Consider the following 27,473-nt stretch of genomic DNA (forward strand, 5'->3'; position numbering starts at 1 on the left):
GGTCTGAGAAAGACCTGGAATGATCCCGCCAGCGGCAGTGAGACAGAGGAACTCAGGGAGGGGAAAGAAAACCAGGATGTCAGAGCTGATCACTCACCACAGCCACTTCCCAAGTAAACCAGAGGAGCTAGGGACAGGAAGTGACACCAAGTTGGCGTTCCTGGACTTCTACACAGGTCGTTTCAGACCCCAAATTCCACTAGGTTGTCCAACAGACGTGCACTGACAGCGTTCAGGCTTTAGGATCAACAGCCCCACCTGACTGAGGTCTCCTGGGCTGCACTGCAGTGTCATTTTCCTGTCTGCTAATGCAGAACGTTCCGTTCATGCTGGCTAGGGAAGAAGGAGCCCCAGGAGAACACAAGTGGAGATAGAACACTGTCAAACCTTCATAACTCAGCTGAAAACCAGTCCCCCTGCTCCCCAAGGACAGGAGGGCTAACTAACACCTGTCCACTCGTGCCAAATGGGACACACGTGGGGCTGCTTCTAATTCCTCCACTTGAATTCCCCTCCTCATGGCTCTGGGCCCACTGCTAAGCACAGAAGAAGAGAGGCTGGTTTTGCTAGAGTCTCCTTCTACCCTTTCAAGGCATGTGCAGAAGCAGCCTCTCTCCAAGCCTGGGGCGTGTGGCTGGGCTGAGGCAACAACGCTTTGGCAAGCTGGTGAGCACCTGTGTTCCTCAGCCCAGCTGCTGCCAGGCCTTCCCAGCTGACCACCAGGACCAGACGCTGAGAGCACTTGGTAGAGGAGATGATTTGCTTCCACTTGGCTGGGGTTCTCCATCTGCGAAACAGTATGAATACTTCTCAAGCTGCAGGAGATAAGACAGCTTTCACGAGGTGGTGAAAACCAGAAGAAAAGCACATCCATACAAAAGCCAATGTACAGCCAGCTTGTCTCAGGATTCACTTTCCTCCCCAACCATCTGCACAAGTCACCAGAAGCTGGAATCCCTGCCATTACCTTCCAGCAAGTGCTTCAAAAGTAAAGTTAGCACAGAAGAAGGGAGAATTGCACCACATGCCAAAGAGTTGATATCCTTCATACATAAAGTTTTTATAGATTCCAAACATGAAAATCCCAATAGGAAATTACACGAAGGACATGAAGTAATTTACAAAAGAAACACAAATGGCATTTACCTTCACTCCTTCCTGAAATCCTAATAAAATGACAGTAAAGGAATAAAAGCAGGCATAAAACACCAAAGGACAAGCGAAAAGACATGGAAAGGAGCCTAAGAGAGCAAATGTGACCACAAAACCATGGAAGAGGAAAGCTGTCATGCATGTGTAACTGAGAGAAGTGAGTGTTCTCCACTCAGCTGAGTTCTCAAGAGGAGCGGCTCACAAAAGGACGCCGAGCGCTCAGGAGGGAAACTGATGTGGGAGAGCGGCTGCAGGGAAAACTGACTGAAAGCCTAATTAGGAACAGCCAGACACCCAGCTCTGCTCCTCCAGTGCTGCACAATCAGGGGCCACCACCACCACCATCCCCCCACCCGCCCGGCCCTGGACAGGACAACACCGGCACAAGCAGGCATGGGTACTAGCAGGTGCCACACCGACAACCTGCTGCTATACAGTGGAGCCTCCAGGCCCACGTTCCGGTGGCTCCCAGAATACTGGCTGCCTGGCCAAGACAGCACCTGCCCCACTCCACAGGAGGCCAGCCCTCACCGCCCTCTGTGAGGCCCCCCCACCCACCCAGGCCCCCCACCCACACAGGCATCGGGTCAGTTTTTTGCGGCCCACTATTCAATGTGAATGGACTTTTGAGGAAGCCCTCTAACCTGAAAAATGGAGACAATTTTTCCTCTTCACTCAGATAGGCCAGGATACCACCTAATCTCACCAACAATATGAATATTAATATAAATATGTAAAGTGCTTTGAATGTCTTCACTAAAAGATATCACACAAATCTGCTGTCTGGCTGACACACCTTTATAAGTCATTTCTGTATTACACAGAGTGACATGTGTTACACAAAATTTTGTCTAACTACAGGAAGTCAGAATGATAGACAGGTTCTTTTGCTACAACCACGGAGCAGAGTGTTAGCTACAGAGCAGAGAGAGTGAGAACAGCCGGGGTTCCCGCAGTGCTGTGCTGTCTGGGCCAGGCCATTCACATCCAAGGTCACACCTGATCTGGGCTCAGCTGCCCACGTGTGGCGTGGCTGCTTTTGCTGCACACAAAGAGAAAAGCAATTAAGAGGGCAGGCTTCAGAGTCAGGTAGCCTTGTGAGTGAGAAGCATTGCTGTACCATTTACTTCCTTGCTGTGGTTCAGGGGGGCAAAGTCATAATCTCCTTAAGTGTCAGATTCTGTCTCTGGAAATGGGTACAATACATATAAAGTTGAAGTGATCATTAAATAAGCATTTGCTGACGGGACTGTATCAGGAGGTTATTTTGTTAAAGCGTCCTGTATGGTTAGAAACACATAACTAACTACACAATAAATGTCAGCTACTGTTACCATCCTAGTACTTGACATAAGGTAATCCGAATTCAAATCCCAGCTCTGCCACTAACCTTTCTGAGCCTCAGTTTCCTCATCTATGAAGTAAAGGAGATGATACCTATAATAAGAATTAAAAACAGCATCTGACATTCCAGGTCCAGATGGCTTCACTGCTAAAGTCTATCAAATATTTAAAGAATTAACATCAGTTCTTCACCAATTTTTTTATAATTTTTTTTTCTTTCGGCTGTGCCACATGGTGTGCGGGATCCTAGCTCCCCAACTAGGGACTGAACTTGGTGCCCCCTGCAGTGGAAGCGCAGTCTTAACCACTGGACCACCGGGGAAGTTCGTTCACCAATTTTCACAAAGAATAGAAGGGAACACTTCCCAACGAATTTTATGAGACCAGTATTACTCTGATACCAAAATCAGACAAAGACATCACAAGAAAACTACACTAACATCTTTTATAAACACAGACACAAAAATTCTCAACAAAATATTAGCAGACCAAATCTAACAACATATGAAAAGGATTATATACCATGACCAAGTGACTTATTCCACAATGCAAGGTTGGTGTGACATCTGAAAATCAATTAATGTAATATATATCAATCAAATAAAAACCAAAAATCACATGGTCATCTCACAGAAATCTCACAAAATCAGAACAAGGACAGACATACAGATCAATGGAATAGAACTGAAAGTCCAGAAATAAAGTCATACATCTTTGGTCAAGTGATTTCAACAAGGATACCAAAACCATTCAACGGGGGGAAAACAGACTTTTCAACAAATGGTGCCGGGACCACTGGATAGCCACATACAAAAGAAGCTGGACCCTGACCTCACATCATTTAAATAATTAACTCAAAATGGGTCAAAGATGTAACTATAACGGCTAATACTTTAAAACTCTTAGAAGAAAACATAGGAATTAATCTTCATGACCTTGGATCTGACAAAGGATTCTTAAATAGCACACCAAAAGCACAAGCAACAAAATAAAAAGTATACAAAATGGACCTCATCAAATTGAAAACCTTTGTGCTTCAAAGTCACCATCAAGAAAGTGAAACGACAACCCACAGAATGGGAGAAAATTTTTGGAAATCATATCTGATAAGGCACTTGTATCTAGAATATATGAAGAATTCCTACAACTCAGTAATAAAAAGATAAATAATCCAATTTAAAAATGAGCAAGGGACTTGATATCTTTCCAAAAAAGGTATATAAATGTCCAATAAGCACATGAAAAGGTGCTGGACATCTTTAGTCCCTGGGGAAATGTAAATCAAAACCACAGTGCAATACCATATCACACCCACTGGGATGGCTAGAATCAGGCCAGAGAAGAACAAGTATGGATGAGGATGCAGAGAAATCAGAGCCCTCATTCACTGGTAGTGGGAAGGTAAAATGGTGCAGCTGCTTGGAAGCAGCCTGGCAGTTCTGAAATGATTGAACAGAGTTACAATATGACCCTGAAATCCCACAACTAGGAATATACCCAAAATAACTGAAAACAGGTATTCACACAATACTTGCACAGGAATTTTCATAGCAGCGTATTTACAATAGCCAAAGGGTGAAAACAACCCATATGCTGGATGTCCAATGGATGAATGGAAAACAAAATGTGATATATCCACACAATGGGATGTTATCTGGCAATTTAAAAAAAAATAAAGTACTTACTAATAAATGTTACAACTTGGATAAACCTTGAAAACATTACACGAAGAAGCCAATTACAAAAGTCTACATATTATGATTTCTATTCACACAAATGCCCAGAATAGGCAAACCTACAGACACAGAAAGTAAATTAGTGGCTGCTTATGGGGGAGGAAGGAGTACCACGGAATAGGAGGTTACAGCTAAAGAGTACAGGGTTTCTTTCTGAAGTGATGAAAATATTCTATAATCGGTGGTGACAGCTGCACATATTTGTGAATATATTAAAAAGCATTGAACTGTACACTAAGTAGGGTGAGCTGTATATGTCAATTATATCTCAATAAAGCTGTTCTTCAAAAATCTGCAAAGTGCCTAGCATAGAATCCAAAGCATAGTAAGCACTGTCCAATAAATGTCAGCAATTCTTATTTAAGAGCCCGCTAATAGGTTTCCCTACCCAAAGGGAAAAAACCCACATCAGTTTCCTACTGATTATGAGCCAAAAGTGTGATTTTCACGTGAATGAACTAGTATCGGTTATCAAGGAACCTTTACAAAATTGTATGTCCTCCCATGTCAGCATGGTGCTTACTACAGAAAAAAGGAAAACAAAACAAAACAAAAACACACAAAAAACCCTCTTTATGAGAAAGAGGCCTGCATTATCAACCAGTATTGGTGTTTCACCAACTTTTTAAATGTTCAGCTATAAATTTCCAAATTGTCATATCATCAAACTTAGGCATCCTTTTATTAAATATCTTGCCCCAAATTACACAAAGTGTCCCCAAAACTAAAGCATTTTATAAAGAAATCTAAATTTCAGATATATTAAAAGGAGTAAATGAAAGAATCCTCAACTAAGACACAGACACAAAGTCCAAGGACAGAGTACATTCAATTTCTTTTTTGGCAGCACCCCACAGCATGCGTAAGTAACTTCCCGGACCAGGCATAGAACCTGTGCTCCCTGCAGTGGAAGCACAGAGTCTTTACCACTGGGCCACCAAGGAAGTCCTCAATTTTAAATGTCTTGTCAGAGTTCAACCTTGGAGAGGCTGCCTGCTCATTAGGTCTTTCAAGTACAAATTTTTCAAACTGCATAGGGCCTTTTTTTTGCAACTGTCACAGTAACAAAGGATCCTTGTGGTAATAAAGAGGGAGACAATATAGCAATAAGTCATTCATCAAGCAAATCAATGTTCACAAATTTCAAAATAAACTTATTTTAGATAGAAAAAAATGCAACATGGTTTTTAATTTCCACAAAATGTTAGGAATTACAAACCTTACCCAAGGCCTTATAATATGCAATTGATCATTCTGCCCAAATTTCCAATAAGATTGGGACTATTCTAGACTGGTCTTCATTATAATAAAAACTGATGTGTCTTTGAAAAGCAAGGTGAGACAGCAGATTGAGAGCATAGGCCCAACTATGAAATGCTCTCTCTGGGATTCGGCTGAAACTTGTTTTAGAAACACAGACAGGTGTCTCCTCTGCCCAAGTTTCTAGATGATACTGAAGGCCAAGCAAGAGTTATGTCTTGACTGTCCAGCAGCCATCATAGTAAACCTGCTTTACATTTATTTATCTTTTTTTATAGTCAACATGCTGTACATTACATCCCCAGGACTTATTTATCTTATAACTGGATGTCTGTACTTTTAGACCCCTTCACCCACTTCATCCACCACTCCCCAACCCACCACCTCTGGCAACCACCAAAATGTGCCGTTTCCATGAGTTTGGGTTTTGTTTTCATTTTTAAGATTCAACATGTAAGTGATATACAGTATTTGCCTTTCCTTGTTTGACTTACTTCACTTAGAATAATCCCCTCAATACCCATCTCTGTTGTCACAAATGGCAGGATTTCCTTCTTTTTAATGGCTGAATAATATTCCATCATATCACGTTTTCCCATCCATTTATCTGTCGATGGACACAGGTTGTTTCCACTATCTTGGCTACTGTAAATAATACTGCAATGAATACAGGGGTGGATATCTTTTCAAGATAGTGACTTAGCTTCCTTTGGATAAATACCCAGAAGTGGAATTGCTGGATCATATGGTAGTTCTACTTTTAATTTTTTGAGGAATCTCCATACCATTTTCCATAGTGGCTGCATCAATTTACATTCCCACATAAATTTCTAATCAGTAGATAATATATTCTTGTTTTTAGCTTCCAATGAAGAAAATCTAAAAGCTAACTGCCAATATCCACAATACTTAACAGCTCATCTAAGGAAAAAAAAAATGATTAAAATTTTCTTTGCATGTTGGGTAAACATCTTAACCAAGAACAAGCTGTAAAAATAAGATTCATGGTTTCAGGACTTATTTTATAAGCATCAGAGTAAAGTTTGCTAAAAATCATTCTCAGAAGAAAATTTCCATCTTACAGTCAGTTGATCACCCTCAACCTCTAGGAGAGTGTAAAGGCGTGCTTCTTATAGTACTGCCTAGTCAAGGGAAAATTTATCTCACAGGCCATACAAGAAATGTGTTGGATATTTGGAGGAAAAAATGTAGACAAGACAGGGTGTTTATAATACTGTAATGGCACCAAATAAAACACTCAAAACACCTGAGTAAATGTTACTACATTTTCTCTATTCTCTTTGTCTACTTCCACCAATCTCATAAAAAATGACCACAATTTTGACATTTTCCTGTTTATTGAGAAGTTATCTGTTTAAAGATTCCAGCAGATGCACTTCTATGGTTTGTATGAAAGGAAACACATCCTGCTAGGAACACATACAGGAAAACCCCTACTAGCAGCAAAATCCTGCTTGGCACATTTGCTGGCCCATTCCAGAGCGTCTATCACTCAAGGGCTCAGGAGGCTGAGAACGTCCGCTAGCCAGCAGTAACCGCAGGAAGACTCCAGAACGTCCCAACAGGGAAAGAACAGGTTCCCTCTAAGTTACTGCTTTTCTGGCCCTTTTTAAACGTGGGAGAGATTGGACACGTTACTTAATAGAAAGTGGCAACCAGGACAGCAGAGAAGGAAACAAATGTCCCCAAGTCAGCTATTTAAATAGCAATGTCAATAACTAAAAATCCTTTGTAATAAGTTTGGAAAGGTAATATGTAAGCTGACATAGAATACACATTCACAAGAAAGCAGACACTGAAAGCAAATACAGGAGGTACCCTGATTAAATACAAAAAATGTTCATTATTTCTGGATATGAGATGGCTGGGCTTTTTTGAATTTCCTTAAACAAAACCCACCAGTGACACTTGAAGAGTTCACCTAACAAATCATTTTTATGCATCCAATTCTTTAATTAACAGATTCATATAAGAGATACTCAAGAAAAATACGCCTAATTTACCTACTTTAATAGAAGTTGTTTTACAAAGAAAGAAAAAAGACCACATGCAACAATTTGCTTTACATAAAGCTCAGCAGAAAGTCAGATAGATATACAAAAACATTCCTCATACAAAGCAGCAAAGGCTGAAAGGTTTGCACTGCACTGATGACACTGACATGTTGGAAAATATTTTTTAGAAAAATTGCTGCCCACTTAAGACAACTGACTGCAAGTATGGAACAGGCCTGATGTTGGTTCAATTTATCAAGACACCAAGAATGGCGAAAGTAAAGGGTGAAAATTCACACTCCTTATAGCCTTCCAAACACTTTTTCATCCCATTATCCACCCAGGTACTAGGTAAAATGCCAAGAATGAGGCATACTGACTGTAAGCGCACTTTGTTTTGACTCAAGAAACCATTATCCTTTTGGTTTTTAAATGTTTCTTGGAATGGAAAGACAAGGAAATGCAAGTAAGATTTACCAAGAAGCATCCAGGCCAGGTCCTCCCAGAAGCCTGGAGTAAAAAGGGTCATCAGTTCCAGGCCTTTTATTTTCAGCCCAGAGACACTGTGTGACTCGCCCAAAGATAAAGGACGTCAGAAAGAGACATGATGACCTCGAACCACAAAGTACAGGGCAGTTCAACTTTTCACCCCCTGAACTTTCATACTTTTTTCAGTGATAAACTCCACACACACATACAATTTGGCTTTCCCACGTCAGCCAGTGATGTCTCTCAGGACTGCTTCATGGGGGTGCTGCCTCCACAGCTCACAGCTCTACTTGGCCTGTTGGTGTCATTTTTAAATAGGAAATTGCATTTGGCTCACACTTGATAAAATACAGAAACTGGATGTTCACATTCAAATATACTGAGACAAACAACAGAACGCATTAGGTATGCCAAAAGAAACCAATCTTTGCTTCTGACAGAAAACCCTTAGGCTTAAGCCAGAGGGCTCTGTGCTCAATGTTCAAGAGAAAAGCCTGAATCTACACGCATAAAAAGCTGGAAACCTACATATCAAGAACAATTTCTAAAAGGTGAGGTACAATGAACAGGTTTACTCTTTTTAAAGCTTTCTAAGAAAAGAACTCCTGCTTTTACAGTTTACAATTTTGTACTCAATCTAAGAACTGGTTTCAAAGAGAAATAGGGGGCTGCCTGACATCAACATAGGTGCTCCCTGATGACTCACAGTAGGCTGTGCAGCTGCTCTCTGAGTGACTGCTAAAAATGCAGTCTGAAAAGAAACCAAACAAACTATATACATACATCAAGTCACCACGAGGTACACTTTAAATATCTACAATTCTGTGTGTCAAGTACACTCAATAAGGCTGAAATTCTAAAAAAAGAAATGAAAAAAAAAAAAAAGAAAGAAATGAACATGACATGAACAGCAAAACAGCAACAGATAAAGATCCTAAATACTAAACCCCAAAGTCGTCAAATCAACTCACTCACACTTGTATTAAAGAGAGACCCTTTATCAACTAAAAGATGCCCTAAAAGGGCCTGGAACTCTCTTAAAATAAAGAAGAATGACATTACATGAATTTTACAGTTACTAACACGTGAGAGTATAAGGTTGTAGGGGTCATCTCTAGCTCCTCAATGACAGAATTTTTTTAAATTAAATTCTCAAAGGAAGAGCAGGTTTTTCCCAAGATAATGTGTAAGGATGATATGTTTACAATCCCTCGTACCTCCCAGTTTTCTGCTGATCACCAGCATCCTTATAAACACACCCACTCTATCCCTCCCTGGAGCTTTGAGAAAGGATTGCTGAAGAAACCCCCATCAGAGACAGAGGCAGGCGCCGCCTGCCCAGACAACACAGTGGAATCAAATAAAATCCTCGGAGCTGCCGGCATCTCCCTAAAGTGCCCCACAGGAGACCAGGCTCAGAAGCTCGACACTGCCTCACTCTTCAAAGAGCCAAATTAATCCCACGAGTTCTCATCCCAACTGTAGAACTTTTACCGACATGACTGGCCCAGAACTCTCACTTAAAAATTAATGATGAATGTGTTTCAAAATACTTTTTCTATACTGATAACCTACTTTTCTTATCAACAACCGGGGGAAAGCACACTGTGTATGACTGTTCAAACTTGCTAAGTCTGTTTCCACTACTTAATCAGGTGGAGTTTCTCTAGGAATAAAATTTTTATAATTCTTTGGCAATATATTTATACCAGGAAATGAAATTACTGGACTCCCAGATCTTTTTGTAGGTTTTTTTCTTTAATGCATTTTTTATGAAGACCCTCATAAGCCTAGCCATATGCAAAAGTAGCAATATCAAAAAAAACAAAGTAATCTCCTTCAACTGAAGAATTTCTGTCTTCCCTTTTTAATACCCTATGCCCTGGGCAAGCAGTGATTAAATAAACATACTCCTGACCATGTTTCAAGGGGAAGTAGAGTAGGAATAACTCTGGCCTGGATGCAAGACAAGCTTATCCTGACAGTCACCTAATCACTGAATCATTTTAGTCCTATGGTTGGTTGTTTCTTCATCTATAAAATGGCAAAACTAAAATAAATTATTTCAAGGGTCCTACTATTAATATAATTATTATTAAATGTATTAATCTAAAGCCTACAAGTCTATACAAAATGCTTCTTTCACTGGAATCCAGTCCACATCCCACCAATAAAATACATACAATTCAAGGAGAACGGAGCTACCAGCACCCAGGGGGTTATACACACAACACATAACACTTGACTGTGAATGCTGAAGAGATCTTTAATCCCAGTCATCCATCACGCATTTATTCAACAACTGTTTACTGGGCTCTGACCGTGCGCCTGGAGTGATGCTAGCTGCTGCAGACGCAACAGAGAGCAAGGAGACAGGCCGGCTCTCCCGGAGCTGACAGTCTCCAAGAGGAGACACCACAATCACACCAACGTCACCGTGCTGCTGGGACAAACACTGGGATGCAGAAGTACACGGGGGCAGGGAGCCAATACAGGGCGAAGAACCACCCCTTAGGAGTAGCTCCCAAGAGCCTTCTCTTTACAAGTGGAGTGTGTGAAAATAGCAAAAATATGGGGAAAATATTTAAATGACTTATTGTGCCTTTTCAGATTAATAACTGGATCCGTGGCTTTAAAATTAAGGTAGTTTGCCCACAGAGGTGCCCAGAGCTTGAAAGTAAACATATAGAACAGGCTATTTTAAAATGACACTAACACTGTTTAAAATAAAAATCTCGCTATGTTTCCAGCATTTTCACCCATCCTATAGAAACAAGAAAGTATACAGGCGTACATAGCTCAAAGATACTGCAGGTTCGGTTTCAGACCACTGCAATAAAGCAAATCTCGAAATAAAGTGAGTCACAAGAATTTTTTGGCTTCCCAATGCATATAAAAGCTTTGTTTACACTATACTGTAGTCTGTTAAGTGTGCAATAGCATTATGTCTAAAAAAAATGTACCCACCTCTATTGCGTAAAAAAAGACCAACTAGGGAGGGAGGGAATATGGGGATATGTGTATAAATACAGCTGATTGACTTCGGTGTACCTCAAAAACTGGTACAAGAGTGTAAAGCAATTATACTCCAATAAAAAGCCAAAAAAAAAAAAAAGGCCAACTATCAACTGAGCCTTCAGTGAGTGATAATCTTTTTTCTTTTTTTTGGCGGGGGCGGGGTCCTGCCTCGATGTTGATGGCTGACTGATCAGGGTGGTGGCTGTTGAAGGCTGGGTGGCTGTGGCAATTTCTTAAAATAAGACAACAATGAAGTGTGCCACATCAATTGACTCTTCCTTTCACAAATGATTTCTCTGTAGCATGCAAAGCTCTTTGACTGCATTTTACCCATATAAGAACTTTTTTCAAAATTGGGGTCAATCCTCTCAAACCCTGCTGCTGCTTTACCAACTAAGTTTATGCAATATTCTAAATCCATTGTTGTCATTTCAACAATCTTCACAGCACCTCCACCAGGAGTAGAGTCCACCTCAAGAAACCACTTTCAGGGACTTCCCTGGTGGCACAGTTGTTAAGAATCTGCCTGCAGGGACTTCCCTGGAGGCCCAGTGGTTAGGACTTCGCCTTCCAGTGCAGGGGGTTCAGGTTCGAGACCCCTGGTCGGGGAGCTAGGATCCCACATGCCTCATGGCCAAAACACCAAAACATAAAACAGAAGCAATATTGTAACAAATTCAATAAAGACTTTAAAATTGGTCCACATCAAAAAAATAAAATAAAAATTAAAAAAAAAAAAAAAAAAAAAAAAGAATCTGCCTGCCAAAGCAGGGGACACGGGTTCAATCCCTGGTCTGGGAAGATCCCACATGCCACGGGAGCAGCTAAGCCCGTGACCCACAAACTACTGAGCCCATGTGCTGCAACTACTGAAGCCCGAGCACCTAGAGCCCATGCTCCACAACAAAAGAAGCCACCACGAGAAATGCACGCACCGCAGCAACAAACAGTAGCCCATGCTCACCACAACTAGAGAAAGCCCGCGAGCAGCAACAAAGACCCAATGCAGCCAATAAATTAATTAAATTTTTTTAAAAAGAAGAAGAAACCACTTTCTTTGTTCATCCATGTGAAGCAACTCCTCATCTGTTCAAGTTTTATCACGAGATGGCAACAATCCAGTCCCAGCTTCAGGCTCCACTTCTAATTCTTGTGCTCTTGCTGTTTCCATCACATCTGCAGTTACTTCCTCCACTGAAGTCATCCATAACGATTGGAATTAACTGCTTCCAAACTCCTGTTAATGTTAATGATTCCTCTTCCCATGAATCATGAATGATTTTAATGACATCTAGAATGGTGAATATTTTCCAGAAGGTTTTCAATTGACTCTGCCAAGATCCATCGGAGGAATCGCCATCTATGTCAGCTACAGCCCTACAAAATGCATTTCTTAAATAGTAAGACCTGAAAGTTGAAACTCCTTCATCCACGGGCTGCAGAATGGAAGTTGTGTTAGCAAGTATGAGGACAACACTCACCTCATTCTACCTTTCCATCAGATCTCTGGAGTGACCAGGTGTGTTGCTAACAAGCAGTAGTATTTTGAAATGACTCTTTTTCTGAGCAGTTGGTCTCAACAGTGGGCTTAAAATATTGAGTAAACCATGTTGTAAACAGATGTGCTGTCATCCAGGCTTTGTTGTTCCATTTATAGAGCACAGGCAGAGTAGATTCAGCATAATTCTTAAGGGCCCTAGGAGTTTCAGAATGGTAAATGAGCACTGGCTTCAACATAAGTCACCAGCTGCATTAGCCCCTAACAAGAGAGTTAGCCTGTCCACTGAAGCTCTGAAGCCAGGCACTGACTTCTCCTCTCTAGCTATAAAAGTCCTAGGTGGCATCTTCTTCCAACAGAAGGCTGTTTCATCCATGTTGAAAATCTGTTGTGCAGTGTAACACCTTCGTTAGTGACCAGAGCTGGATCTTCTGGATGACTTGCTCCAGCTTCTACATCAGCACTGCTGCTTCACCTAGCACTTTGATGTTATGGAGACGGCTTCTTTCCTTAAATCTCATGAACTAACCTCTACCAGCTTCAAACTTTGCTTCTGCAGCTTCCTCACCTTTCTCAGCCTTCACAGAATTGAAAAGAGTTAGGGCCTTGCTCTGGATTAGGCTTTGGCTTAAAGGAATGCTGAGGCTGATTTGATCTCTCCAGACCACTAAAACTTTCTCCATATCAGCAATAAGGCTGCTCTGCTTTCTTATCATTCGTGTGTTCACTGGAGACCTTCAAGAACTTTTCCTTGGCATTCACAACTTGGCTAACTGGCCCAAGAAGCCTAACTGTCTGCCTTTCTCAGCTGTTGATATGCCTCTCTCACTAAGCTTAATCATTTCTAGCTTTTGATTTAAAGTGAGAGACATAAGACTCTTCCTTTCACTTGAACACTTAGAAGCCACTATAGGGTTATTAACTGGCCTAATTTCAACACTGTTGTGTCTCAGGGAATAGGGAGGCTTGAGGAGAGGGAGAGAGACGGGAACCACCAGATAGTGGAGCAGTGAGAAAACACATTTATTGATTAAGTTCACCATCTTACATGGGTGTGGTTCACAATGCCCTAAAACAATTACAACAGTGACACCAAAGATCACTGGTCACACAGCACCATTCCAAGCATAACAATGAAAAACTTTGATATTGTGAGAATTACCAAAATGTGACACACAGATATGAAGTGAGCAAACGCTGCTGGAAAAAAACAGCACTGACAGACTTGCTGGACACAAGGTTGTCACAAACCTTCTATTTTTAAAAAAAACAGTATCTATGAAGTGCAATAAAATGAGGTGTGCCTGTACCTCTTGAAATTGCACAACACCTTCAGACAAATCGTTTTGCCTGACCCTTTTTGGTAAAATTACAAACTATTTCCTTATCAGCTCACCTCTCTTCTAAAGGGGGGAAAAAACTCAGAATATCAGTGTCTACAACAGGGTACAAGGAACTATAAGAATGTAACATCACTGGGGAAAATGTAGTTACTACCAAATAAATACTTTACCACCGTCCAACACTGTCCAAAGGTCTCAGTTCTTTAGGGGGAAAATGCCACACATCTCCTTTCACCAATAAAGTGAAAATACCTCCAGGGAAGTGGAGACAAACACACAAGGCTCACTTTCAGGAGGAAACATTTGGGCTAAGTATTTTGAGAGTGAATTCTCTATTACTAGAAGTTTTTACCAGCCTTAGCTGGTAAAACTGTAACCTTAACCATCCCAAATCCAATTTCCCTCCAAACTGGATGAAGATTTGAAAAGAAAATCATAGCCCTTAATCCTTTATGTTAAATTAATTGGATTGCATAATAGTAAGTCTCAAATGAAAGCAGGAATAATCCTTTTTTTTAAAGCATTTTGAGTAGGAGGCTAGCAGAAAGATCAGGGGCTTTCCACCCTTGATAGTACTCTTCTAAAAACTACATTTAAAACAAACAAACTACATGTATGTAGTTTGTAGTAACCTCTAAAAACGGCCAATCTGTTTGAACCTGCTCATTGAAACTCAGGGAGTCTTGGAGGCTGAATGAAGCATATTTTCTATCATCAAGAAATGGGGGAGGGCTTCCTAGGTGGCACAGTGGTTAAGAATCCACCTGCCAATGCAGGGTACACGGGTTCAATCCCTGCTCCAGGAAGATCCCACATGCCGCAGAGCAACTAAGCCCGTGTGCCACAACTATTGAGCCTGTGCTTTGGAGCCCATGAGCCACAACTGTTGAGCCCACGTGTCGCAACTACTGAAGCCCATGTGCCTAGAGCCCGTGCTGCACAACAAGAGAAGCCACAGCAATGAGGCGCCCGTGCACTGCAACAAAGAGCAGCCCCCGCTCACCGCAACTAGAGAAAGCCCATGTGCAGCAACGAAGACCCAACACGGCCAATAAATAAATATAAATAAATAAATTTATAAAAAAAAAAAGAAAAGAAAAGCAATGGGGGACACAGGAAGGCTTTTGTACGCAGGAGCCCCACAGGGTCCTGCTCAGTATCACTTGCTCAATGTGACCCCAGAGAGAGCCAAAGTGGCAGGAAGGGAGGTCACGTTCAGACTTGACAACCATTTCACAGGACCTTCTTTGCTGTCCCCACAGGAGGGGGCTCTAGTAGCTGACCACTAACCAAATGGAGATTCCAACAGTTATCACATCCTGGGGACACCTGGCTTCCAGGGCTCAGAGCACCTCCCACCACAGAAACACAGCCATTTCCCATCACAGGAATTGTTATTTAGTTTGCATTTCAGTTTGCTTTCAGGATTCTTTCGGCATCTCCATCCTAGGGTAATATAAATATCTTATGTATTGTCCTGTTGCTTCATCTTACATTGCGTCTGACAAATAAATTAATCTTATAATGAAAAAAAACTAAAAATTAAAAAAATAAAATAAAATAAAATAAAAATGGCCAGAAATAACACACATAAAAATGCAAGTACAAGATGATTCTTTTTCTGTGATCACATTACTAATACAATATAAACCAAAGACCACAGGTTTTCAAATTTTAATATTGCATGAATGAACTAAGTGATTCAACAGCTGAAAGGGTACCCAATTCACCCTATCTTAAAGTACTTGGTTCTTGTCAATTTCTCAAGTGAAATGAATCCAAGCATATTAAATCGCTGGAGATCCAGGAGCCACTGAAATGAGCTGAGACCTGCCCTGTGATTCCCCTGGGGCTGGGCCTAGGGGCCCCTCAGTGTCCACTGCGGACACTACAGCCAGTTGATTAAAGCACAAGAAACTCGAGTAAAGGAGAAAGACAAGAAAGGGAAACTCAGTTTTCTGGAGGGCTACCTTAACTTCAAATTCTCATCTTGATACAGATTAGGGTTCTTTCCATATCCGTTTTGACAAAAACTCCCCAGCTGAAGGCACACTTCCACAAGGACATTCTTTCATGGATTATTTCTAAAGTCAAAGCTGCTAACCAAACCATAAGTCAAAGCCCTAAGAAGTCCATGCTACCAGTACCTTCAGTTTATTCAAGAAGTTAAGTTAGTAAATTTGGAATAAAGTACCAATATGTGATGTCACCCTGTTTTTTCATCAGAGTTCATGTTTTAAATAACCAAACTCCAAAATCTGCTTTACAGATAAAATATGTTTCAGTAAATAAATGTGTGTATCTGCTAACGCATTTATTTAAATGAAAATGATGACTAGCTTATCATAAGAATTTAATAAGCAAATGTTTAGAATCAGCAGTCCTTCTACACTACAGAAAATTTCCTCTATTCCTTTCATCTTCTAGGAAAATGGGAATACTAAGAATCACTACCACAAGTGTACCATGTAAAACTGAAATTCAACTATTCCACTAACATTTATTGAGCATCTACTGTGTGCCAGGCAGTGTGCTGGGAAACAGAGGCACAAAAAATGTAAGACATTCTTTGCCTTCAAGGAACGTGGCATATGGTGGTACTAGTGTTCACTTTCACAGACTGGAAAACAATTATCCACACATATTTATTTTAAAATTTCTGTGCATTTAATGCAAAAAGTAATCAGTATTAACACAGAAATCAATAACATTAATGACACCCACAAATTACATTTCCGTCTGCCTTTATAACTCCACATCTAAAGTATACTTACATTTTACTCACTGTATAAATGTGTATTCTGTTCTCATGACCCTGGACAATCTGGGCCATCTCCGTTGTCCATCTAACACTACCCTTCCCCAATTACACCTGCTCTGAGTCAGCCCTGTGCTATTTCGCAAACCTTCAGGCAGGGCCTCCACCTAGTGTCCCAGTGACACTGACTCTCCATCACCCTGTTCTCTCGACCCCCACAGAACTCAGGCCCCACCCAGAGAATTCAGTATCAAGAATTACATACCTCGGGGCTAGAGGAAGCTTGCAATGCATTTTCTAAACTATTATACATTTTTAAAGTAAATCAAAACATTAAGCCTGCCATTAACATTTTGTGAACAAGACTTCTTCTAACTGCACCAGAAAAATCAAGTCCCTGACCCTTATCACACTTAGCATCATAAAATGCTTGAATAAGACATTCTTAAAAACCAGACAATCCAAACCCTTCAAAGAGGCAATCAATAGCAAAAGGGAAAGATCAATTATTTCCCTTTGTTTGAGGAAAGAAAGGGCCTTGTGGCAGGAGTTCATAAAGGGATAGAAATATAGACAGAGACCAGCACACAGATCTGGCAGCACAAGTTGCCCCAACTTACAACCATGACCCTGCCCTGATCTACTTCTGAAAGGTCCTAGAAACCAAGTCATTGCTAAAACGTAAGACCCATTCGAGCCATGGTTCCCAAATGAAAAGGGAAAAAAAAGGATCGTGAGTATTTTGAAAAAAGCTGAGCAGATTCACTGTTTTCGAGGTAACAGGAGGAACCTTTCTAAAGCAGGCAGGGCTTCTTCCAGATTCCAGAACCAGGGCGAGCCTTCTATACGGGCTCTGCCTGACCTCATGCACCCTCCCTCAACTTTCCCCTTGAAACCTGGTTACACTGACTACACACCAACATTTCAGAAAGATGATGTTTATCAATAAGGAATCTTCTTTGTAAAAATATTAATATTGTACCTCTAAAAGGGTTAAAAAGAAAAGAGTGAAATAAGATAACACAAATACAGCCCGGAGTCGCTCTAGTACTGAACAGCAACGGTAGTCTAGCAGGAACTGTGGCCATCCAGAAGCACATTAGTAGCAATGAATTTGAACCATCTGCTTTGTGACTACTATTGAAAGGGGATCAGCTTAACCAGGGGAGTGGAAGCTTCAAGTTAAAGAGAGAAGGAAGATGAACTTGGAGGGCTGCTGTGGCATGATGCTGCTGGATGCCACGCAGCCTGCACAGACAGGCATCTGGGGGCGTGAAGCAGGGTTCCTTACTTCTTGTTCACATGACTCCCAGCTCCCAAGATCCAGAATTCAGCTATCATCATTAACAGTTTAAAAAGCTGTGCTGTGAATTAAACAGATTTCTTCAGTCTAGGCTGGGAACTTAACCACTACTATAACACAATCTATACCAAAAAATCCCTTCTCATTTCCAAATAACTGAGTTAGACTTTGGAACACAACCCAATCCTGGGCTGGGGACTGAATGTACACACTGCCTCCAAAACAGAAGCTGCATCTGCGCTCTCTAACCATTCTCGGTTAGAGAACCACGTGACTCACAGCTATTCTTTGCAGGTAAGATGTATCATTTGTTCCACTTGACAATGTAATTTAGCCCAGTAGATGCAAGATAGCTCTATACTGCATAAGAAGACCAGGGATGTGTCAGGGTATACATACATACATACATACATAGACTTCCAATCTCCCTTTTCCTATGTAACACTGTAAAGCAACAGTGCTTCCCATCAAAGAGAGAGCCTAAGGGACGGTTACTCTGTTTCTAAAACAGACAACATGCATCTTACTAAATATCACCCCAAAGAGCTGTGGCCAGCACTTGTTGGCTCTGGCCTCTCTCTTGCTTGCCAAGAAAAACTAGGATGACAATGTTAAGCTAAAGACACTACTAACCGCAAAATTAATTCACCATCCAGGTTGTAAAGTGACTAGTCTCCTAATAAATCCTTCTGCCTAACGGAGATGATAGCTCAAGTTTACATGCGTTTCTCAGTTACCACTCAGGCAGCATTTGAGTTCTTATATTAATAAATCAGCCTCAATTCTTTAAGTTCCTAAGAATGAAAGGAATTAGTCTTTAACTAGAAAAGAATGCTTGACCATTATGAAAAGGAATTTAAGTATCTTTCACGTGAAGTAAGCAAATAACGGTGAGTAAACATTCGTCCTACGGAGGGGGAGCTTGTGAATTTTGTCAAGAACTCTGACAATGTCATGAGTGGAAAATACACCCCCAAAGCCTTCACTCTCCCAACAGTTCCTTTCCCACATGTGTTTTTGGCCGTTCATGAAACTGAAAAACTACAGCTTTGTTTATCCAGAATGAAGACCTCAGTGACTATCAGAATGTGGGTACACACATCCGAGTCCACGGCGGGGGGGGGGGGCAAAAAAGGCTCTTACACCAAACAGCCACGTGACCCGATTACCAGGCTGCCTTGGTTCCCCGGAGACAGAATGACCACACTGTGAAGTAATGGCTGACTTCTGCCAGTCCTGCAGGGTTTTCATCATGTCTGTAGTTCTAGTACTGGCTGGAGGTTGTTCCTGTCAAAAGCAGCCTTTTCATATATGAATGGCTGATATTAATTGGTCTTTGAAATACTCAAGATAAATCCTTACCATGACTGCACACTAATGGTCAGATTACAAGACTTGAGGACACAAAAAGGGATCAATAAAATGCTGTCAAGGAACTTTACATGAAAGCTAGGAAATCAAGTCTACCAAAGGCTTGATCTCTTATTCAAGAGATTCCATGTATTTTCTAGTTTTCCCAAACTGCATCTAAAAAGAAGCCCTGAAAATCTGGACCAAGTTCATAGTTTAATACACATATGATCAGAAGGTTGTGAGGGGGAAAAAAAACACTGGAACTAACTACCAACTGTGATGCTGAACTGAAGGGGTGAACAGCAAGTAGGCTCAGTTTGCAAATCTGGCAAAACATTGTGGTGGAAGTTTAAGTTGCATTGTGTCAAGGACTAAAAAAATTAGGGAAAGCACATCGGGTTCACACTGTTTTAAAAAAAAAAAAATCAACATTATCGTATAAATCCACACCACCAACTACAAAAATGAATTCACACTACCCGTAGAAGGAGGTGGGGTGGAGTGGAGGGATAGTCAGGTTTCTGATCTTGGGCAAGTCTCTCAAGCGCCTGTGACCATAGTACCCTCCCCTGTCAGATGAGGAACAAGCCAGCGAGGTACTTTCCGCTCAGGCTGTGATTCAGAGTCACCAGGGAGCTGGAGCCCAGGCAGCTAGACTGACAAAGGTCTATAGCAGATCCTCATGGGCATCAAGAATGAGCTCCTCTGGGCCTGAGACATAATCTCCCAAACCCCCTAAAATGATATATTCTTCAAAAGGTGGTGAGATATTCAGGCTAAAAGTATGATCCATTATTCATAATTTTTTTTACTGTAAATAACTGCATAACCAAAGTGGGGAAAATATGAACTGTGAAATTCCCACCTTCAGTCATACAAAACACAAGTCTTCCTACTCCCATTTACAATACAGTTTCTCTTACGCCAACCTTTGCATTAATTTGATTTCTCTTGACTACGGCAAACAGGAGGGAAGATTTTTGTCATTAATGTAAGATCCAAATGACAGGCCTAATTTAACATCCCATGAGACTACGGAGGCTCTTTTCCCACACAGGATGTTACACTTTATCACAATGCTGCCATTCACATCATACTCAATCCCATGAGCATCTCACACACTGCAGTGCCATCTCCTTCCAAACCCTAAAAAGATCCATCTTTTGCCAGGAACTAAAACTTTTTCCTTAAAATAGACAGACAGACAGACTGACTGAATACAAGCATAAGGCCTGAATAAGAGAAGCTTGTCTGAACAGACATTTCCAATTCAGATAGACTGCCCAAAACTGCCTCATTTTTAACACTACCTTCCTGTCCCAAAATTATGCACTTTTTCCCTCTCCATTTTAGACTTTAATTTGAAGTCTAAAATGCTCAGGTAAGAATGGGAATCCATACACTAATAGTTTAACAACAGAAATAAAATGTGTTAAACTTACCCTATTCGATTCTCCCCAGTTCCATTCATTAACAGACATTTAAGAGTGAAGACAGAGGGAACACAAATTTATTCAGTGTCTGCTCAAAATCCAGCAGGGTACCACTAGCATCTCCACATTACAGAAGAGGAAACTGAGGCTCAGGGAGGCAGAGTAATTGGCAAAATCACAGCTATTAAAAAAAGGGAGCAGAGGGACTTCCCTGGTGGAGCCGTGGTTAAGAATCCACCTGCCAATGCAGGGGACACAGGTTCGATCCCTGGTCTGGGAAGATCCCACATGCTGCGGAGCAACTAAGCCCGTGCACCACAACTACTGAGCCCACGTGCCACAATTACTGAAGCCCACGCACCTAGAGCCCATGCTCCACAACAAGAGAAACCACCGCAATGAGAAGCCCACATACCACCACAAAGAGTAGCCCCTGCTCGCCACAACTAGAGAAAGTCCACGCACAGCAATAAAGACCCAATGCAGCCAATAAATTAACTAATTAACTACTTAAAAATAAAAAAAGAGGGAGCAGAGAGTGAAACCCAGTCTGGTTCTGAAGGTCTGCACCCTTCTTTGCCTCAATTTCTCTAAAGACAAAACTCCTTGAGCAAGAAAATATGTACGTACAGACAGCTCATTGAGCCTAAGGAGACAACAAATTTCAAATTTTTCTTTTCTTTATCACCTTGCCACAATCCAATCACTTCAGTGAACACACACACACACAAAGAAAACATACCCCAAATGGCCAATTGGTTTCCCCTAATTCTCAGGAAGATACTAACTGCAGTATTTTTAATTAAAGTATTAATCAGATGCTCTGAGAGAAGCAAGAGCATAAACAAAAGAACGAAAAGGAAGGAAGTATGCACCTTTAAAACCCGATTCACACCCACCATCAGGCTTGCAGAGGGGCAGCTCCAGCACTGACTGACTCAACACCATCAGGGCAGGCCTGCTTCATTTGGTGTGGCTAAATCATACCAAACCAAATGTGTTCCCTGGCCATCTGCCCTGCTGAGAAGGCTGTGTGCCAATCATCACTATTTATTAGAGGGAAAGAACCTGGACAAGAATATTCTGCCCTAAGGAAAATGTTTCAAACACTCAGTTTACATCTGAGCAATTTTTTAGTAAGAGCTGGACTCGGATGCCAGAAGGGCAGAGGGGAATTACCCCGTACTTCACGTTATTTTAACATAAGCAACAGAGGTGTAAATAATAACCAGAGAAACACACTGACTTCAGGATCTTTCCAGGTAACTTCAATAAAAATAACCCTTCATTCAGCAAATATCCAGCAGGGACTAGAGACCACCCTGTGAGCAAGAGAATCTCAGTCTGCCTTCTGTGTGAATTTCTCTCTCACATTCTGCCTTGTATGGGGGCGCCTTTCAGATAGTGAGCTCAAGTTCAGATCCTGTTCCTTGTAGCAGATGGGAGTGATAAATGTCCAGCGCATGAGGGCAGGGACAATGCCTGCCTGCGAGGACTGAGGAAGGTTTCACGGAGGACCCCAAAGGACAAGAGGGATTCATCAGGTGGAAAGGGAGCCGAGTAGTAAGCACATCACAAGAAGATCTGAAGGCTGGACAGTTCAGGGAGTGGCGATGGAGATGAAAACACAGAAAGGGGAGCAGTGAGAGCTGAGGGAGGCTGAAATCAGAGCCCCCTCATCCACAACCACATTAAGTCTTAACCTGAACCACAGACAATGGGGTGGGAGACCACGAGACGACTTGAAGAGGGAATGGCATGTTCCCTGATGAACCTTTTTTGATCGAGAACTAGAGAACTAATTCAAACCTTTCCCTATCCTTCCACGTTTGGATTTTAATTTATATAACCAAAATACTGATGAGGATATGATTTAAGGTCTAAATAATTTCTAACTCATTATCAGTTCTGACTCCATTATGCATAAATTGAACTCCACCAAATTAAAAACTTTTCTACTTCTAAGTACACCATTAAGAAAGTGAAAAGACAACTCACAGAATTGCAGAAAATGTTCGCAAATTCTATATCTGATAAGACACTTGTATCTAGAATGTATAAATAACTCATAACTTAACAACAAAAAGATAAGCCAATTTTAAAACCAGCAAAGCATCTAAACAGAGACTTCTCCAAAGAAAATATACAACTGTCCACTAATCACTTGAGAAGATGCTGGACATCTTTAGCCATCAGGGAAATGAAAATCAAAATCACAATGAGACACCACGTCACACCCGTTAGGACAGCTAACATCAAATAGGGAATAACAAGCGTTATCAAGGATGTAGAGAAACTGAAATCTTTATACACTGCTGGTGGGACTGAAAAATGGTGCAACTGCTTTGGAAAAGCCTGGCAGTTCCTCCAACAGTTAAACACAGAGGAACCAATACGGCCTAGTAATTTCCAAGAGAAAGGAACACATATGTCCACACAGAAACTTGGACACAAATGTTCACAGCAGCATTACTCATAATAGCCAAAAAAAAGAGACCCAAATGTCCATCAGCTGATGAATGGATAAACAAAATGTGGTATATCCATACAATGGAATATTTTTCAACCATAAGAAAAAGAATTAAGTACTTATACATGCTACAGCGCAGATAAACCTTGAATTATAACAAAAGACACGAAAGACCATATATTGTATGATTCCATTTATGTGAAATGTCCAAAACAAGGGAAATCCATAGAGGCAAAAAGTAGATAAGCGGTTGCCTAGGGAAGGTGAGGGAGAAGAACTGGGGGGACAGGACCATTAATGGGTATGGGGTTTCTTTTGGGGCCGATGAAAATGTTCTAAAACTGTGGTGATGACTGCACAACTCTGTGAATATACTAAAAAAAACACTGAATTGTACACTTTAAATGGGTGAACCGTATGGTATGTGAATTATATCTCAATAAAGTGGTTATAAAACAAAAAAGATTCTATTATGTGCTACTGAAATACGCAACAAGCTCTCAAAAGGAGTGTAGAATCTTGTTCACTCATTTTAAAGGATCTGAACTAGGGCAATGAAAACCCAGAGAGATTCTATTACTTAACATTCTAGGTACTAGGTCATACTGAAATATTCATGAGTATTTCCATGTTTTAATAGAGAAAAGGCATCTTAAGTTTAAAAAGACTTTCAAGTGTCAGAAAAGAGTTCTCATAATTCAGGAAGAGAACGACACAGGGAAGTCATCAAAAGGAAAACAAACATGGATTTGTACCCTGCATCTGAAAGTGGCACCCAAATTTACTATTGTTCCACTTCTGAAAAAAAAGTCAAAGCTAAAACAACCTGGTTAATATGTTTCTAATGCACCTTTTGTGACAAATCCAAGTATTAAGAAATAATTTGCCATCATACAGAACTGAATTTCCACACCCCCAGCAACATAACTAAGAACTGATCACTTATCCTTTTGAAGATTCCATTTCATAGGCATCTGAGTGACTCTCCGCACGGCTGGAGTGAATCTCAAAAGTGACAGCTGTGTTGAGCATAAAACTTAAATCAAAAAAATCCAAGTATTTTGAAAGTGCTATATGTCATGGGTGAAGGGAGTCAAGAAGTACAAACTTCCAGTTATAAAATGAGTAAGTCATGGGATGTAACGGACAACACGGTGAATACAGTCAATAATAATCTAGTGCATACTTGAAAGCTGCCAAGAGAATAAATCTTAAAGTTCTCATCACAAAGAAAAAAACCCGTAACTTTGTATGGTGACGAATGGTAACTAAGCTTATTGTGGTGATCATTTCAGAGTACACAAATATCCAATCACTATGTTGTACACCTGAAACTAACATAATGTTATATGTCAATCATACCTCAATTTTTTAAAAAATGAAGTAGCACACACACCAAAAATCCTGTCAACCCTGAATCTAATCCCAAATTATATATAAAGTAATAGAGGTAACTTCTGATTAGCACAATCTGCACACAAAGTAACGAATGATCAAGAAAAAGTCAATACTCTGTGCAGGGATCTCTCACTGGTATGGGGTCCCTCTATCAGAACCCATCAGGCTTTACTGTACCTCCCACAAATAATCAAAAACAAATACAGACAAGGCACATTCCGGATTTGTCAAAAACGTGTGTACTCGACCTTTATACCAATCTTTGTTGAATCCTCAGTGCACACGACAAACATCTACCACAAAAGATGGCACCTTGAGGCCTAATATACAACACAATTCCCAGTTTTATTTTACTCCCCCCCTCCCATTTATTTATGCAACCTATCAGACCCAAGAGTTATCTACTATTAGGCTTCCTATCTAAACACTGCAACTCTGAAATGTACCTCCAAGCCAAAAATAAAAATTAGTTTCCTTAAATTAGTTTTCTGAAATACACAGAATCAAATCCAAACAGATTTTTCCCATTTCTTCAGTTTTATAGGGAATGCAGAAAGTGAAGTCATAGAAACAGATAATCTATTTGCCTTCACAACCGAACAGACGGTACAAAGCAACTGCTTATACTTAATCATGTTTCTGTCTATTCTAGCAGGCCCTGGTGTCAGGAGAGAGTTCTGCCAGATAAGGACAATGAAATGCACTATTATATAGAGTGACTACGAGCCCTACAAGTACTGTTTGAGGACGTAAGCCCGGGCGGGAAGGCTGCAGTGAGAGGGCCTAATATTTTGTGATAACCATTTCCAAAAGTAAATACATTCGCCACCCAGTACCAGTTTACAAACGCGTACTATATTCAATTCTGTTTAAATGGCTTATAGAAAAGAAAGGCCTCTGTATCTTGTTCTCCTGGGGGAGATGAGCGACTTGCAATTTGCTTCTAACACTGAATCCCACGTTTGCAACATGTAGAGCAAGGACTTCAGACACCACAAAACAAGGACAGCCTACATTAAGGCCAAATATAGGATGTGATTCTAAACCGCGATGCAGCAAAGCCTACGTTTCCTTTTCCAGCGATCAAAACCCTTTGAACACTCCCAAAAAAGGACGGCGGGGCCAGCGCCTCCCGGCAAGAGGAAGCCCCTTTCTTCTCGGCTCTCCCCGCAGCCTGCCACTTCCCCCCAACACATTCAAATCATCTGAGAGACGGAGAGCTGTGTGCGCGCGCCTGTGTGGACAGGCGGGAGGGCTCGATTCCTGCATTTCCAGCCTCTGCATCTGAACTCATCCTCAGTCATTTAGGCGCAGCGGAGCCCCACCTGCACCTCGCTGCTTCTTACTGCGCCCCTAGCCAGCTGCTCCGCTCTTAGGAGAGCATATCTCTTGAACCACGCAGTTCACGCGGACGCTCCAGGCCCCCGACCCGGCAGCGTCCCTGCCCCATTCTTCCTTTCCCAACCCGCCCCCCCGCCCCTCCCCCGCCAGTCCCGGCCCTCCGCTCCCACCGCTGGGCTCATCTGCCTCCCCGGCCGCCCCCACCCACATCACTCCAGCTCCAGCCCCGCCCCGCCCTTCCCGACCCCCAACCCAGTCCTTCAGGGCCCAGAGCGGGCCTCGCACCCCAAAGCAGGCAACCCCCAGGCCAGACGGCCGCCCTCGCCCCTCCCACACTGAGCCCAGCTCCCCCCGGCCGCACGTGAGCCCGGCCCCTGGCCACCCCCCACCCACTCGCTCCTCAGGGCGGCTCAAGCCCAGTCCCCAGGCCTGGCGCCCTGGCTTCCAGCAGCCCCTTCCCACCCGAGACCCCACCCAACTCGGCGGAGCCCTGACCCCTAAAACCCTTCCCGGGGCAGCCCGGTTCCCCCTCAGCTCCTCACCCGGCCAGGAGAGTCCCAGACGCCTACAAGCCTCCCCTGGGCAGCCTCCTCCCCACAAGGACCCGGTTCCCCCTCCCCAGGCCGAGCGATTCGGTCTCCAACTCCCCTCCCCACCGGATCCCAAGTTTCCCACAGCAGCCTCGACCCCTGCCCCCTGCACGCCGGCCAGGGCGGGCCCCCGGCCCAAGGCTCCGCGCCGCGCGCGCCCACCCCGCCCTGTCCGCTCCACCCGGGCCCTGCCCCACGCCCCGCCGGCTCCTGTCAGCCGGCGCCCGCACATGCTGAGAGGACAGGTTCGTCCGCCCGCCCGCCTCGCTCCCGAGCGGCCCCGCCGGGCGCGCGCAGCTCACCAGGGCCGAGGTGCCTGAGGCGCCGCTACCGAAGTCCCCGCTGCAAAGCCCCGCGATGCCTCCAACCACTACCGCCTCCCGCCTGGCACTGAGCGCCGCGCGGGGGAGGGGCGCGGACAGCCGCCAACGCCCCCACCGCCGCACGCAGGCCCCGCCTCCGCGCCGCGCCGCACCCAACCAGGCCCGCCGGGCTGCGGCGCGCCACGCCCACTTCCGGGAGGTGAAGCCCGCTTCCCACCCTGCGCTCCACGCCTCGCTCTCTCTAGCGCCTCCTCTGGTCGCGCCGAGGGATGCAGTGGGCCTCAGAGGAAGGCGGTCCCCAAGCGCAAGCACCGCCCACTAGTCCTCCGAGCAGCCGGAAGGCCACGCCCACTGCCCCCTCAGAACCAGGAGTGGAGACCTGAGAGCCCCGCCCACTGATCTGATTGGCTCGGCAGGGCGACATCCCCCGGCTCCTCAAAAATTCCCCCAGAGTCCCTTAAAACCGGAACATCAGCTCCCCTGAACCCCGCCCACTGCCCCATCCAAACCCTTCGCCAGCCTCCCGGCTTCTAAGCCCAGCTCCCCTCCCATTCCTTCAGAACTGGCCCTTCTGCGTCACAAACCCCGCCCCAATTCCTAGAAGCCCCGCCCACGGGCTGGCCACTCTATTCGCAGCATCGCAAGTCCC

The 27,473-nt window shown here is 42.9% G+C and overlaps 1 protein-coding gene across 3 annotated transcripts in view; it reads right to left on the reverse strand.

Annotated features, from left to right (window-relative positions):
• CORO1C (coronin 1C) overlaps positions 1 to 26,947 on the reverse strand; it is a 72,950-nt gene extending 46,003 nt beyond the window's left edge. Inside the window, exon 1 of one of the 3 annotated variants that reach the window (XM_057745181.1) lies at positions 26,804 to 26,947. The gene's annotated coding sequence lies outside the window, so the exon portion shown is untranslated. Of the gene's footprint in view, positions 1 to 674; positions 859 to 26,453; positions 26,473 to 26,803 lie in introns of those variants that run through there. The other 2 variants (XM_057745184.1, XM_057745183.1) reach the window with 2 other exon arrangements.
• Positions 26,948 to 27,473: the final 526 nt, after the last annotated feature.

This window comes from Hippopotamus amphibius, chromosome 8 (assembly GCF_030028045.1).
Source record: "Hippopotamus amphibius kiboko isolate mHipAmp2 chromosome 8, mHipAmp2.hap2, whole genome shotgun sequence".
NCBI classification, from domain to species: domain Eukaryota; kingdom Metazoa; phylum Chordata; class Mammalia; order Artiodactyla; family Hippopotamidae; genus Hippopotamus; species Hippopotamus amphibius.